This window comes from Hibiscus syriacus, unplaced genomic scaffold (assembly GCF_006381635.1).
Source record: "Hibiscus syriacus cultivar Baekdansim isolate YM2019G1 unplaced genomic scaffold, ASM638163v2 tig00110716_pilon, whole genome shotgun sequence".
Taxonomy (NCBI): Eukaryota; Viridiplantae; Streptophyta; class Magnoliopsida; order Malvales; family Malvaceae; genus Hibiscus; species Hibiscus syriacus.
Genome location: NW_024062835.1, coordinates 775,578 through 791,687, shown reverse-complemented (window position 1 = coordinate 791,687; position 16,110 = coordinate 775,578). Strand labels below are relative to the sequence as shown.

The 16,110-nt window shown below is 31.2% G+C and overlaps 1 pseudogene; it reads right to left on the bottom strand.

Moving 5' to 3' along the window:
• Positions 1-302: 302 nt before the first annotated feature.
• LOC120138913 lies at positions 303-1,485 on the bottom strand (annotated as a pseudogene).
• Between the last annotated feature and the right edge of the window lie 14,625 nt (positions 1,486-16,110).

The window sequence follows — 16,110 nt, the reverse complement described above, 5'->3', positions numbered from 1 at the left end:
CCTGTGGAATTTACAGTCTTAATTTTCCATCTGAGCCTCAATCTCAGTCAACTAAACAATACTTGTACTAAAACACTAGGATTCCTCTCCTATATTCAATCCATGGTATCATCATTAGTATTCATCTGCAGTTAGGCCATTCAAAGATGCACTAGCCACACAACACAGTAACCAAATAAACAACAATTACGCTAATGCAGGAAAAAGTTTGTGTCAATATCTGTTAACTGCATCCAACCATGTTTTCTTACAAGACATTGGAAGATGACAATCTGCGTTCGAACGAACCACAACAACAGAGACTACACAATATCCGTACCTAAGCAACTCGCTGAATTGTTATAGCTGCATATATCAAAATGTTACAGCAACATCATCTGTCTTTGTCTCGGAAACACTCCTGTCATCCGGTAGGTTCTTTTAAATCGAAGCTACACCAACTATATATTATAGCCAACCCAAACCTCAATGGGATTCTTCCTTGGCCTCCCTCTCTCCTTGGGGTGGAATTGGGAGCATTTTTACCACTTTGCACCACCTTCTTCACGGTCGTCTTAGGAGCAGTGCTGGTGGTTGGTGGTGGCGGCGGCGGCGGCGATGGAGCCTGAGTGGCATATTCCTCCATTTCTTTCACTCTCTGGCTGGCCTCCTGGAACCATAGAGGCATCCAACTCGGAGATCCAGTAGCTGGTTTTCCTTTTCCTCCATCCTCTTGATTCCCAGACAAAAACCCCAACGGAAAAAAACCCCAGCAACAATAATACGTTCTTTTCCCGGCACCAACGGCGGGAGTGTCGGAATTGAACAGCATCAAAAGATCTCTCGCATTCTGACACCTTAAGCAGCAACCTTCATAAACCCTGGATACTCAACAACCTGTAACAGTACGGACAAGCTGTCCAAAATGTTGACGATTTCGGCCTTTGATTTTCATTATGGACCGTAGAACCCGTCGACCGCCGCGGTACAGTATTGATTTTGTCCTCTTCTCGTGACCGGTAATTTCCCGGACTGATTTGAAGGATCGCCGGAGCTGCTAAAGTCAATCCGTGAAAAGCCCAAATTTTTTGTCGTACTGAGCTTTTTCGAGGCGTTCGATAAAACGGCCCATGCATCGGCTACGATCTAAGGCGTGATCGGCGAAAGGGAACTTGTTTTTGTCGGGGTGGAGAAGGAGAGCAAGGCGACGATACTGCTTCTTGATGAAATCGATGTCTTCGGTCGGCGATCGACTTGCAAGATCGAGTACCATCGTGGTGGTTGTTTATTTTTTCTCGGCGGCAAGGAGGACGTCGGCGACAGCTAGGATCTGATCCGACCCTTCCAACAAGGGTTCGGTTTCTTGGCCTAAGATAGCGAATTCCCTTGAGCCGTTGAAATCACGGTTTTGGAGAAGCTTCTCGGCCATCCCCAGAAGGCGCAAGGCTTCAGCTCTACTGCCATTTTCCTGCATTTTCTGAATGGTCTGTTTGGATGATAAGGAAAACAAAGGATAGGGTTTTTCAGTTTTATTTCCACTGTTTGTTTATGTTGGAATTTCCAAGTTCGGATTGGACGTAATTGGTGTTGGCTTTTTAATTAAATTACATATACTTTTAAGTTTATTAGACAGGAACCTCGGTCCTTTCTGGTCATTTCACCAAGCATAAATTTCCCTAATCAACGAACTTTTAAGGTGAGTTTCTCGGCACATATATTTGATGTTTTAAATCGTTTTAATGGAAAAAGATATTTTCAGTTTACTTGAGGTCAAATTTTAGTTTCGGTACCTATATTTTATTGAAATATGAAATTTAATCCCTATATATTATTTGGACATAATTAATTTTTTTTTTATAATAATAATATAAGGAATTGATATCATCAACTATCCAGAGTAAAAATGCTTACATTCAGTGATAGAGAATGTTCTTCGACACATGCTTACACAAAATCCCTATATTTTAGTTTCAGTTTACTTATTTGTTTCGACTGTCGTGGTCAAGCTGGAATGGGATTAAGATGCATACTAATCGTGAGTTAATCACAGGTTTCCTCAAGAACACACATGGTTTTTAGGTATATAACTCTTTTCTCGTAGGACTGAAATCAAGTTTCATAGTCACTATAGCCATGTTTCTCAGATTCAAGTATAGGTATGAATACTTCAGAAAAATGGATAGTTACTTTACAAAAGATCATTTTCATGTCAACAAATTGCAGGTCATGCTTATCTTACATAATTACCAAAATAACACCCAAACAATATTAATACATAGAGGTTTATCTTATAAGCACTTAAAATATACCATATATTTCATCCGAGTACTTATAATATTTTTTTAATCAAAATAAATACCTAAAGTTATCTTTTTGTTTAAAATAGGTACCTAAAGTATTCAATCTTCTTCATCTAAGTATCTAAAGTATTCCTTAATTAATTCCACTTGTCAATTTTTTAGAATTTAGATGAGAAAATTAAATACTTTAGGTACATATTTTGACCAAAAAATACTCTAAGTACCTATATTGACCAAAAAAGATAACCACTATTGTATAATCAACTATTGTATCTTGCTTTGAATCCTTCCAGCTTATAACACCTTCATTAAGGTGTAACACAAAATTCGATTGTGGTTGCGAATCATTTTTATCGATTTGGAAACTAGCACCAATATAACTTCTTACACTTAACTCCTTATCACCTCCATATATAAGGAATGCAACCTTGATCTTTCTCAAGTACTTAAGGATATTTTTAATTACCATCCAATAATATTCACCGAGATCTTCTTGGAACCAACTCATTATGCTTAAATCATATGATACATCTAAACATATAGATAGCATGACATACATAATAGATCATATATCTTAAGCATTTGAAATCTTACTCTTGTATTCTTTTTATTGTGGAGTAGAATGACATATTTTCTTTGAGAATAAAACATCATGTCTCATATGTAAGAATCATATTTTAGATTCTTTCATATTGAATTTTTTTAGTACTTTATCTATATATGCATTTTAACTTAGAATTAGGAGTCATCTCAATATATCTCTATAGATTTTGAATTCTAAGATGTATTCTAATTATTCAAAAAATTAAATTATTTTTTTGTTGCTTTCCTGATTCCCAAGATTTCTCATTAATTAATTCGGACCGATTTGAGTCGCATATATGATTTTGATGGGTGAGTCTCCTAGTGGGGATTTTCAGCATACACAAACACTCAAACTCAAAACCTACTTAAATGATATCAAACTATTTACCGCTTGAACCAATCCGTTAGCAAAAATAATAATAAAGTATTTAACTTAAAGATTTTGCTCCCAAACTGCTTGGCCCAACAGTGGGTGGCTCTCTGTATTCTTTTGGATCTTGGCTATGGTGGACAAAACCATACTCTCCCTTGCACTTAAAAAAGTCACTATCCCTACCTTCAACTTTTCTGATGCAAATGAAATGATTGATTCTATTGATTTTTTTTTTTACTTTTCATCTGCTGAATTTCAAAGAAAAATGAAATGTTGAATTAATCCTGTAATTTCCAAATTTAAAGGCATAGAGAAAGAATAATAATACAATTAGTTTATACTTGCATGTAAGAGTGAGTGTTAGATCGAGTCGAGTCGAGTAAAAAAAATTATAGTTATTTGAGTTTATGAGTCCTACTTTATAACTCAAACTTGACTTGAAATTTTTTCGAGTCGAGTTTTCGATTTTATGTAAAAATGTAATTGTAAATATTTATAATATTTTGATATTATTTTATTCTAATTTAAATAGTGTTTACAATCATATACAATACATATATTATTCATATGTTTTTCATATTATGGCTGTCCCTTTTTTCCCATATGTATGGGTAAGGGAGGTAAGATAGTAGGTGCCCTCAACACCAGGTTGAAGGCTTCCGTAGGAGACTCCAAATTATGAAATGCCCTCCGTGGGACTTGATCCCACGACCTCAAGGTTTAGAACCTTGTGCTCTACCAACTGAGCTGGATGGTCATTTCATATTATGATATACATATATCTTACAGAGTCAACGAGACTCGACTCAAACTTGAAAATTACTCAACTAATTACTAAAAATTTCAAGTTATTTGAGTTGTATCTTATAACTTGATTTGAACTTGAAATTTTTTCGAGTCGACTTGAGTTTATGAAATTATAACTTGAAATCAATTCGATTCAAGTTTTTTCAAGTCGAGTCGATTCGAAAAAATTAATTTCTTGAGTTGAGGTTTGCTCACCCCTACTTGTATCCGGTTTATTTTTAAATTTTGTATTTAATTTAAGTTTTCAAATGTAGTACTTATGGTTTCTAGTCTATTATATAAAAATAATAATCATTAGAACAACAAGTGTGGTTTAAGGTAGAAAATATCTACTTAGAATTAAAATTTCTTTTACTTAGTTATTTATTTTATTTATGTTGTCCACCTTAAAATTTTATTTGTGCTAATCCCATATAATAAATTTATATTGTTAATATATATGTGCACACTTTAAAAAATATTTTTGAATATGCTAATGCGTTAAAATACTATATAGATTAAAAAGGTGAGATTATATTCAAAAATAATAATAATCATATTTTTTAGTGTTAAATTGTCACTCATTATTCATTTTCATCTATTAATTTTTTTCTAATACAATTTCTAAATTTAACACTAAAAATAAAATTTAGAAATTGTATTAGAAAAAAAATTAATAGATGAAAATGAATAATGAGTGTCAATTTATTTTTAAGAGTGTCAGTATTTTTTTTTGAAGAATATGTTAATTTTATTTGAAGTATTTTTATATTAAATTTAAAAAAAAAAATCTCAAAATATTTTGAGGTGTCATCTAATAACTCTTGTTATAAACTGGTTCCACCATGATCATATCAATCATCTTATAACTTATAAGTATGATGTTGTAGCTCGATGCTATTCAATTTCATAATCTCTTAAGTTTTGTATATTTTTTTATACAAAAACAATATTTTATTATTTACATAATAAAATTATTTAATTAGATTTAAAACTTAAATGTATGGTAAATATAAATATATTGATGAATTTAATGAAAAATAAATCATTTTAATTGTACTTAGTGCAAGTAAATTGATCTTCATATATATGTACACACACATACATTCAAATATGAAGAGGAAATACAAAATATTTGACGACGTGAACATTTTATAATTTTTTGAATCAATTATTAGTCCATTAATCTTAACTAAGGTAGGTAAGAAAGAGATAAGTATAGGGAAAGAGATCGAATTTTATATTAGAATATGATTTTATAAAATGATAAAGGGAGACGTATCTATAAAATTTTAGAAAGATAAAAATAGATTTTTAATAGAAAATATAAAATATATTAAAAATTTTAGGGAAAAACCATCTCCACTCACCACTAAGTAATGAACACAAGAGGGAATACTCAGGGTCATGGCTCCCCAAAATTTTTAAAAAAAATTATAAATTAGGCCATTAAAATTTTCAAAAAATTTAATTTGACCCCACAAAATTTTTAGAAATTCATATTAAACTTCAATTTTTTATGTTTTTAATTAACCCCCTCCCATAATATTTAAAAATTCTCACTAAGCCTCTAAAATTTCAAAATTTTTAGTTAGACCCTGAATTTTTTGAGGGAAATAAACTAAACCTTCCAAATTTTAAATTAAAACCTCTAAATTTTTTAAAATTTTAAGTTAACCGCTCAAACTTTATCATCAAATTTCGCCACTGCACTCTTTCCTCTCGATCCATCTCAAACGGGGGTGCATATTTGGGGTAAGAGAACAGGTTAAATTTCATGGGAGTTTGTTCCATTGTAGTAACAAGGTTGAACAACCAATAAGAAGCAACTTTAACCTACAATATTTGGAGTGTCCAAGGAAGACTTGTCTTGGAAATTAAAAATAAAATAAAACAATGCCCAAGTTAAGCGGGCATTTGCAGCTGACATGTGGTCATCTACTTTGCATTGGTTTGGCCAACTCAAATGTACTTTGACATGGGTTTTTTAAAAATTAAGTTTACTCCTAACGAGTTGAATATTACGAGTTAAAACTATTTTCAAAGCCTCACTCAAATGCACACTATCTTTAAAATATGTAAATTACACAGATATTTCCGATTATAAGATATTATTTTATTGAGTCTCTAAACTATTAAAAGTTATAAAATGATCTTCTGATTATAGGGAGTTACTTTGTTGAGTCCACCGATTAGTAAAAGCTACAAAATGATTACATGACTATTTGTTATTTTCCAAATTTGTCCCTTTTCATTAAAAATTAACGGTCATATGAGCTAGACGTTAACATTGACGGAGATATGATAGTCATTTGAGACTATGAGATGAAATTTATCATATTTCAGTTAGCAAGTTAACGTCCAGCTCAGACTACTGTTAATTTTTTAATGAAAAAGACGAGTTTGGAACATAATGAATAGTTTGGTGACCATTTTCTAACTTTTAATAGTCAAGAGACTCAACAAAGTAATTCCCTATAGTCAGAGGATCATTTTGTAACTTTTAATAGTTGAGAGACTCAACAAAGAGTTTCCTATAGTCGGGGGACTATTTATGTACTTTACCCTTTTTAAAATATGTAAATATTCGTGCTACGTGCTTTCTAAAAAAAGTTAATTAAGTTTAATTGGTATAACGTGATTTAATCTTAATCTGTTTAATTCGGTTGAATGTTAGGGTTTGCTTAATAACTTATTAAAAATGTTAATTTATAAAAAAAATTATGATTTAATAGATTAAATATGTTTGATAGTTTAAATTTAAAATTATCTGCAAGAATTTTTAAATGAAAAATGTTTAAAATACTAAGTAAATAGGGGTTACTTATCATTTAATGAAAAATGTTTTTAAATTTTTGTATTGTTTTATATTTCTTTCAAGACTTAATATATATTTTAAGCCCTCCACTTTAGGAAAATTCAAACTTTGGCTCTTTTACTAATTTTTGATCAATTTAATCCCTCAAATTTTATTCTGTCAGCATCGTTGACACCGAGATATTTTTCGTTAACAAAATACATGTGACCCAATCCATTTTTGTCGTGTATAAGAAATAAATAAGAAAATATTGACATAGTAAAAGAAGCTGAAATAATAATGAAAATGTCTTTATTTAATAAATGCGGTGAAATAAGTATGTGTTTACAATCATCTTGTGATTGGTCTTTGGGTATACTCTAACATGATGATCAAAAATTCTTTTATGTTATGTTATTTTAATATTTTAGATTTCCAAGATCTGGATTAATTTTATTTTTATAAATTTGATTAAGGAATGATTGGATTTGAAAATAGGTTAAGGACTAAAATGTGATAAATTGAAAATATTGTGACTTTAGTGAGAAGTTGAAATTTATGTGCCCAAATGAAAACTAAGGAAAAGATTAATAGCTATTAGACCATACAATGATCACTGGTTGGAGAAGAAAAGATGAAGGACTAGCTTTGTGGTTTTACCCAATGATTTTTGGTGAATAAACTACTTGAGTTGCACTTGTTTATAATTTGGTCATTTATCTTTAATTCTTTAATTTGCAATTTCGCTTACCTATTGGGTAGGGTTTGCTCAACCGTTTGAAAGACTAAGGAGTTAAGGAAAGATGAGAATACTCATCATCTTCAACCTTGAAGAAGAACCACCATTTGCAACCCTAAATGTTGAAACTCTAAATTCTCTTTCTAATATTCAAATTATTTTAGTCACCTAAATTGAAAATTACATACATATTTGGAATCCTCAAATCATAAGCTTTCAATTAGTAATCTTAATTTAAAGTTTCAGGTAAGTTGATCCAAAACCCTAATCTCGATTAAAAGTTTATGGCAATTAGGGTTTTATATTAAAATTGATTCTAGATGATGAAATTGTCATTGAATACATGTTTTTTCCATCACTAGAGCAAGATTATTCTGTGGAGATTCACAATCAAAGTGGCCCGTGGATTTATTAGGGGTGTTCAAATCCGAGTACTCGCATTTTTAGGTACCCGGGATTTTAGGGTCACAAAAATTCCGACCCGTGGCCCGGTTCGTAAGAGGCGAGTACCCGTAAATTTCAGGTACCCGCATTTTGAGATCACGAGTACCCACTTGATATCCATTTTTTAATTTATATTATTTTTTAAAAAATCCATAGAAAAACAAAAAAATTAAAACTTAAAGTTGATAATACATAACATAAACATAAAATTTATAAATCCAACTTATATAATTTAAAATACAATTAAATTTTTTTAAAAATAAAATAAATTATAAAGTTAAACTAAATTTAAAATAATTTGAGATTAAAAGAAATAATTTAATAAATAATTAAATGTTAAGGTGAAATAATTTGAAAAAAAATAGAGATTTAGAATGTTATGGTGAAATAATTTTGAAATTAGAAATGAAAAATTTAATTTAAAATAAAAATAGTAATAAAATAAAAAAGGGAAATCGGGTCGACGGATCAACGAGTACCCGAATAAGGCCAATTTTGTGACCTGAGCCTAACTCGGGTCGGGTACCCGACCTACCAAATCGATTATTTACCTCTAAAATACCCGGTAATTTTACACTGAATCGGATACTTTTGAATACCCCTATTATGTATGCATGCATACATGCATGCATGGTATGCATGTATGCATGTATGCATGTATGCATGTATATGTATGTATATTGATGTATGAGATATAACCCAAAAATAATATTGAGCCTATGATAGTATATGAAAAATATGGTAAGTAAATGTATTGTAAACATCTTTTGCCCACAATCACCTTGTCAAGTACGAAATACAATTAACATGTTATAGAGTTTACAACGCTTGTACAAGTACTATATAGACCTCGATCTTGATACTGACAAAGGGATGATTCGTGATCGGACTTATGTCCCGTTAGTGTTGGAGGTTGGGCATTATAGATGTGATATTATACTATTGACAGTGATATAGAGAATTCGCGTATATGTATATTGAAAGAATATCATTAGGTTATTATTAAAATTATTGTTATTGTCATTGATATTATTATTGTTATTGACATTGATATTATTATTGTTATTGTTAATGATTTTGTTAATGTAGTATTGTTGCTATTGCCTATGATTATTTAAGGACCATGACTATAGAAGTGTCATCAAATATGTTTTATGGTTAAGATAGCCTCACTAATCTATATAAGCTTACATTGTTTGTTAAATGGTCTTCAAAGCATCGATCATCGTATTTAAATTTGAGATTGCATCTAAATATTGCAAGTCATCTATGACTTTATCAATGTAATGATGTTTTGCTAAGAACTTCTAAAATGGTGGTTATGTAAATATATAAGTTTTTTTGTTGTAATATGTGCTAAATGATGTTGGCATGTTTCATGTTAAGTATGACTATGATATTTTATGTTGCATGAAATCTAAGTATATTATGGATATGAAAGAATAACCTAATTCTTGTTACGGATAACATGGTAAGTAGGTGCATAAGACTATGCAAAATATCATGTTAAAAATGATAAGTATTATACATGTTATAAATATGTTTTGATGTCAATTGTATATGGGTGAATTCCTGGTGAAATTGATGTTTTGATGTCAATTGTATATGAGTGAATTCTTGATCATAATTGTGATGCTATCAAACATGATGTATATATTAGGCAAAGCGAATGGATTTTAAGCTTGTTTGAAGGTGAAATTTGATCATTAGGTGCATTTGACATCGGTACTAAATAGAGAGTATCAATACCTAATCAGCATGAGATATCAGTATCATTTTGATGAGTATTGATACCTTCATCCAAAATTATGTTTCATTATAGCAATTTAAGGATCAAGGTTTATAGACCCCAAATGGATATTGATATTCAAGTATCGATATTGTCTCTATACAGTATCAATACTAGAAAATGGTGTTGATAATAAAATAAGGTTTGGTGTTTTGATTAAAAATTAGGTATTGATACCAAATGATGTTATCGATACTAATTTGAGACTCGATGTTGCTCTTTCACTAAAAGCATCGGTACCAGTCTTATACTGCAGGTATTGTATGAACATAATATCGATACCTATGTGATCGGCTAAAAGTTGTCAATGCAATAATGAAAGCGTACACTTGTCACTGTAAGTATAGTGGATAGCTTACGAGGAATAATATTCGATGCTTATCCTTATCAGGGCAATTAATTTAAAAAAATAATAGAGTTGTGAGTGTAATGTCGAGACAATAAAATGAAATAATAGAACATTAAGATACAAATGATAGAGGCTGGATACTCGATATTAAACCTTCAACAACAAAAAGATTGCAAACAAGGTTAAGAATAACCGATTGCCACTGCATGAAGTTCAAATCCACTTTGTAACATCATGCTCCCACATTAGTCGATGACTCACATTAAACATACTCACTCACACCTTCTAGTGATAATCAGTAAGCTAATACAAGGATGAGGAAATTAACTTCCATTAAAATCAATGCAACTTCCGTCAACAAGACTCATCAATCTAAATTTTCATTGCAATAAAGATTTCTATCCTGATCACAATTAGATCCACCCATTAAACACAAGAAACATCAATATATAAAATGATAAGAGTTCTTATACTCAAAGTACTTCCATACCCAAAGTATTAATCATAATCAATATCATGAAGTTCAAAGTAAAATCAAAGAACAAACGATGAAGTTATTCCTAGCTATGTTCGATGGTTCCATTATCTTACTCCCTTGTTGCTGCAATCGACAGTCGCTCTCACCATCAGCTCTGTATCGATTCACCTTCCATTTCCCAAGAGTGGTTTAGGCGGCCATGGCCATGGCAAAAGAATAGTGTGTTAAGAAAATGATCCAAATTTGCTTGAAGAGAGGGTTCCAAAATAATCTTTCTTCCTTAGCTTTTATCCTTGCCTTCCAGGTGTCTCCTCACACTTCTCTCGCGACCATTTGTACAGTTGGTTAACATCACTTCCAGCTCAACAACTCTAGAATCTTTCTAAAAGTTCTTTAATAATTGGTTATTTCAGGGGCATTCTTGGGCATAAAATGCAAAACTATTACGGCCACATCATAGATGCAGACTCAAAATTCCTTTACAATGATATCAGACACATGTTATAAAACCTTTAGAATGAAGCAGATCCATTGAGTTAAATTAACTATGCAAAATGATCATTTTTTTTTAAAAAAAAAATATGCGAAATTATGAAATACGATGTAGTGACAATAAAACTAAAATGTAATGCAACGACATACAATGCGATGAAAATGAGATATAATATACGATATTTGAGAACAAAAATACTGCATAAAATGGGGTAAGTCACATATCTTTTAGAGTACTATCACACCTCCACACTTGAATTATTACTTATCCTAATGTAAAATAGAGAAAAATTACCGACCCAAAAATTTCATTAAGGCTAATGTTTCACATTGAAGCGCACACATTCTATCTACCTGAATCAAGCAAGTTCCGAATGAATAAGTCAATTTCATAAGAGCCAAAAATTGCACCTACAATTCTCATAAATGAATATTTTAGATTGCATTTCACAAATTCTAGCATCATGCCTTAAATTCTAAGTTGTCATTTCCAATCACAAGTTATTATGCTACTATATATATATAAATATATATATATATATATATTTAGTACCAAGATATTAAAGGGATATCTAAAATCAAAGTACATTAATTCCTGAGTAGTAACGATTGGGCGCAACAAACCCCCAAGATGTAAACTTATTGTTTCGACACACACTCATGCAACCACAGCTTTTGGCTAGATTATTGCTTGTAGCGTAGTGTTCCTCTTTGTTGCCTCTTCAAAGTTGTACCCACATTGGAGTGGCTTTTATTTAGTAATACACCCACATTGGAGTGACTTTAGTTTAGCAATACACCCACATTGGAGTGATTTTTATTTATAATAATATCTATATAACATCTGTAACATGACAATTTTCACACAAAATTCAAGGCATGCTATTATTTAATTATTACTACTGCAATCTCAAATATTTATTAAGGACTTGTCATTTCAAAATTTGTTCTTATTCCTTTAACCTATTAACTAAGTTTTGACTCAATTCAGGATTTAATGCACCGAACGTAAGTTTTTCTTTTTTCTCTTCTAATAGCCTTTAAAACTTTACTACAAACTTCTATTCTAACACAATTCTAAGATGGGGTATTCCTCAGTTTTCATGTGCGTCCCCCTCCGCACTTAAAGATTGCATTATCCCCAATGCAATGACGAATTCATTTGATAATTTTGATATACAAAAATTGTTAAATATTTTTAAGATTGTATTCAATTCGAATATATAAAATTGTCTACACCCAGAAACTCTATCTTCATCTTTAAATACTTGAAAATTTTGGTAAAATTCGAAAAATATTTTAGTACAAATTTCTCTAAATGGTTCAAACTTAAAACAAGTTAAAAAAGAATTTTTAGGCTTGAAGTACCGATAATTCTTTATGAAATATCGATATTATATGAACAATATATATTGTTCATGTAGTATCGGTTCTAAATGCTCTAAAAAGTTTCAAGTAGTACTGATACTTATCAGGTATCAATATTTATTTTAGAAAAATAAAAAATATGATAAACTTATATTGATACCAAAAATTATTCAGTATTGATACTAGTTATAACAGTAGTATCGATATTTTCCATGGTAGTATCGATACTGCTCAATATTTTCAAATTCCAATGAGTAAAATTGGTAATGATATTGTGTATAGTATCAATACTACTTATAACGGTAGTATCGATACTAATTAGCTAAGTATCGATCCTCTACTTCCTCAATGGCTATATTTTGTATTTAATGTAGGTAGTACCAATACTCACCTTACAATATTGATACTCTAGGTGTTTATGCATCATTTATTGCAGACGATTTCATCCTTAACAACTATATTAACTCTCATAACTACTCAAACAACTAGAATTGATTGAAGAGATATAAAAACAAGATCATAAGCCATAAATGAAGACAAGAGATCATAAAGGAAGCTAGATCATTCAATTGAGCCAAAAGAAGTCAATTTGTATTCATATTTCACTTTGCTTTCAAAGAACACTTGTTGTACCCATTTGTATTTCTTTTTTCAAGTGTTCTATTTGTTCTTGAATTGTGCAAACATATTTTTTGTGAAGTTTTTTTAAGTTTGCTAATTATAATTTTTCTCTTTGAGAGAGTGTCTCAAGAATTTAGAGTATAATTCTTGAGGGAGTTTGTAATGTTATACCTTATCCTCAAAGGTTGATACAAATAGTGAATTTTTTAAAATATTTAGTGTGGATAGGTAAGTTAGTGAATGTAAACTTCACTAAAGAAGTTGAATGACTATAGTTTTTATTGTTCATATTTTCTTCTTTTTTTGTCAAAGCTTCCACCGAAATTTTTTATTTTTCAATTCACCCCATCTTGACTATTTTACTTGATCGATTGACTCCATAAACTTAAAATTTGATATGATTGTGGAGTATTTCAAGCACTCAAATATATCTATCTACACATCACTAATGCATGTTAATCTATGCATTTTGATTACATGAAACATGTTGATGGCATATACATGTTTGAGATCGTATTTAAGGTATATGAATATGATTTTCTTTGATCGCTAATGAACGATAACGAAATGTAATTGAAAATGAGCCTACAATGCTACCTGATCCTTTATTGTGTCGCAAGTTTAAAGGTCATCCAAAATCAACTAGATTTCTCTCTCATATGTGTCGGAACAATCCTTAAGCCTTTTTTGGGAGCTATGGCGAGGAACGATCAAACTTAATTTAAAAAAATTTTGGGGTTTTAAAATAAATGCACAGATAAACAAATTGGAGTCGCCATCGACCTTTGGGTTAGGTAGGTCAAATACCTAAAAAATATCTTTTAAAATAATTTTAAGGAAAATAATTTTAAAAAGATAAAAAGTGATATGCGTTTAACCAGAAACTCGTTTTGAAAAGGGTTCGAGAGTCGATTACACGTGGGAAAAGATGAACACCCCCACAACGCCCAAAATCGGTACTTAAGCGATTATACGCCATCTAAATGTTAAAATTTACAAATTTGAATATATATTTAAATTATAATCGTATTAAAAAATTCAAAAATGGTATTATTTCATACAGACAATCCTAATATCACACTCCCTGTTAGTTAAGGCGCGTTTTCATAAAGTTCCCATACAAAACAATATTCAATTGATTTTTTAGAGAAAATACACATATTTAATAAATATCTATAAAAAAACATAGGGCATAAAAAATACATATACATACATACATACATACATACATACATACATACATACATACATATATATATATATATATATATTATTTTGTATAAACAATTATCGGAAACGAACTCCTTGTTACTTAAGGTACATTTCCATAAATTTCTCGTACAACATGTTATCTCAATACAATGTGCCTTTACAATAAAGAGAAACCAACGATGACTTAAACAAAATACCATAAATATAGGAAGCTTAATTGCAAATAATAGGAAATTAAACGAATATGTGAATGGATAACTAGAGTAAAAAGATAGTAACTCTAAGGGTTAAACTGTAAAACCAACAAAAATCATGTCTATAAACAAAAATATCATAGAAACTAGGCACTGGAATCGTAATAAAACCATCATTAACATTCAGGACTAAAAGGGAAATTATTAAAATAGGGTTCTAAAATTAAAATAAGCATAAAAAATAAAATAACAAGTAGAAATGGACTAAAACAAAATACGATTAAATTAACATGTTTGAAATAAAAAGAAATGCAACTTTATTTAGTAACCAAACCAGAAATTTACAAATTTAGGTGGACACGGTAAGAGGTTTACCCATGCGCTAGGCGCTCACTCTCCATCCCCAAAATGGTGTCGTTTAGGCTCGGGTATATAAGCCCAAGCCATGAAAAAAAATGGCCTAGTTCCTTCATTTGTTTCCTTTCCACTCTTTCCCCAAAAAGGGAAAAAAATTCTCTACCCTCTCTCTTCTCCACTCTTCACCGGGGGAGGCTAAAAGTCTCCTACCACCGCTCACCGGAGCGCTCCACTGTCGCACACGGAGGTCGGAGCTTATAAAAACTTATCCAAAATAACCCTCTCTCTTCTCTAAACCCAAATCTAAACACCCCTAAGCCTAAAGACCCACTACTCGTCCTAGATCTAAACGTATACCTTTGAAAATCAAAAGTCTTGGCGATGTTTGGACTCTCTGGCGAGAAGAACGATATGCCCCTCATTTCCTTTGTCCTTCCCTTACTTTTTCCTTTCGGTTTTTCTTCTAAAAATCCTATGGATTTTTAGCTCTCGTTTATCTTTTTTCTTCGAAAAGTAATTGCATATTATATGGAGGGAGAAATCCCTCCTTTTAGCGTTTCTTTATGCTTTTTCTGACAGGGGAGCAAGCGGTTGGGGACAACACACTGATGTGTTCAGTTGTGATGCATGCAAAAGACAAGGTAAATATTTTACACCGAGGCTTTTCGTTCTTCTCTGTGGTGACCGGTGGATTTCTCGGCAGTGACTGCAGTCCTCGGGACTCACAGAATCAAGAGTGAGCATCTTGGTCGGGCGCATGTTGGAACGATTGGCGCGTGGAGGCAGCGGGCTTGGTGTGTAGTGGCAAACAGGTTTAGGTTAAAACCCTGAGGTTCACTGTACCTAGTCCGTTGGATCTCAAAAGATCCAACAGATAGTACTCCTTGGCGACGACTAGAATAGGGGAAACCCTAGGGTTTTTGGTAACCTTGTTTTGGGTCTTGGGCTACCAGGTTTGGGCCTCCTATTTTTGGCTGCTAATTGGGCCTCTTGTTTTGGGCTGCTAATTGGGTTTTGGTTAGTGTAACAGGGAAAAATGATTTAATGCCTTATATATATATTTGATTTAATTATTTAATATATATTCATATAATAATCACATACATCCATAATATATATATATACAACCACACATAACTAATATAAATGATTAACCCGTATAGTTAATGGTAATAATATGACCATATATATATATATATATATATATAAACCAAACGAAGCTCAATTGAAACCCTAAACAAAATAAG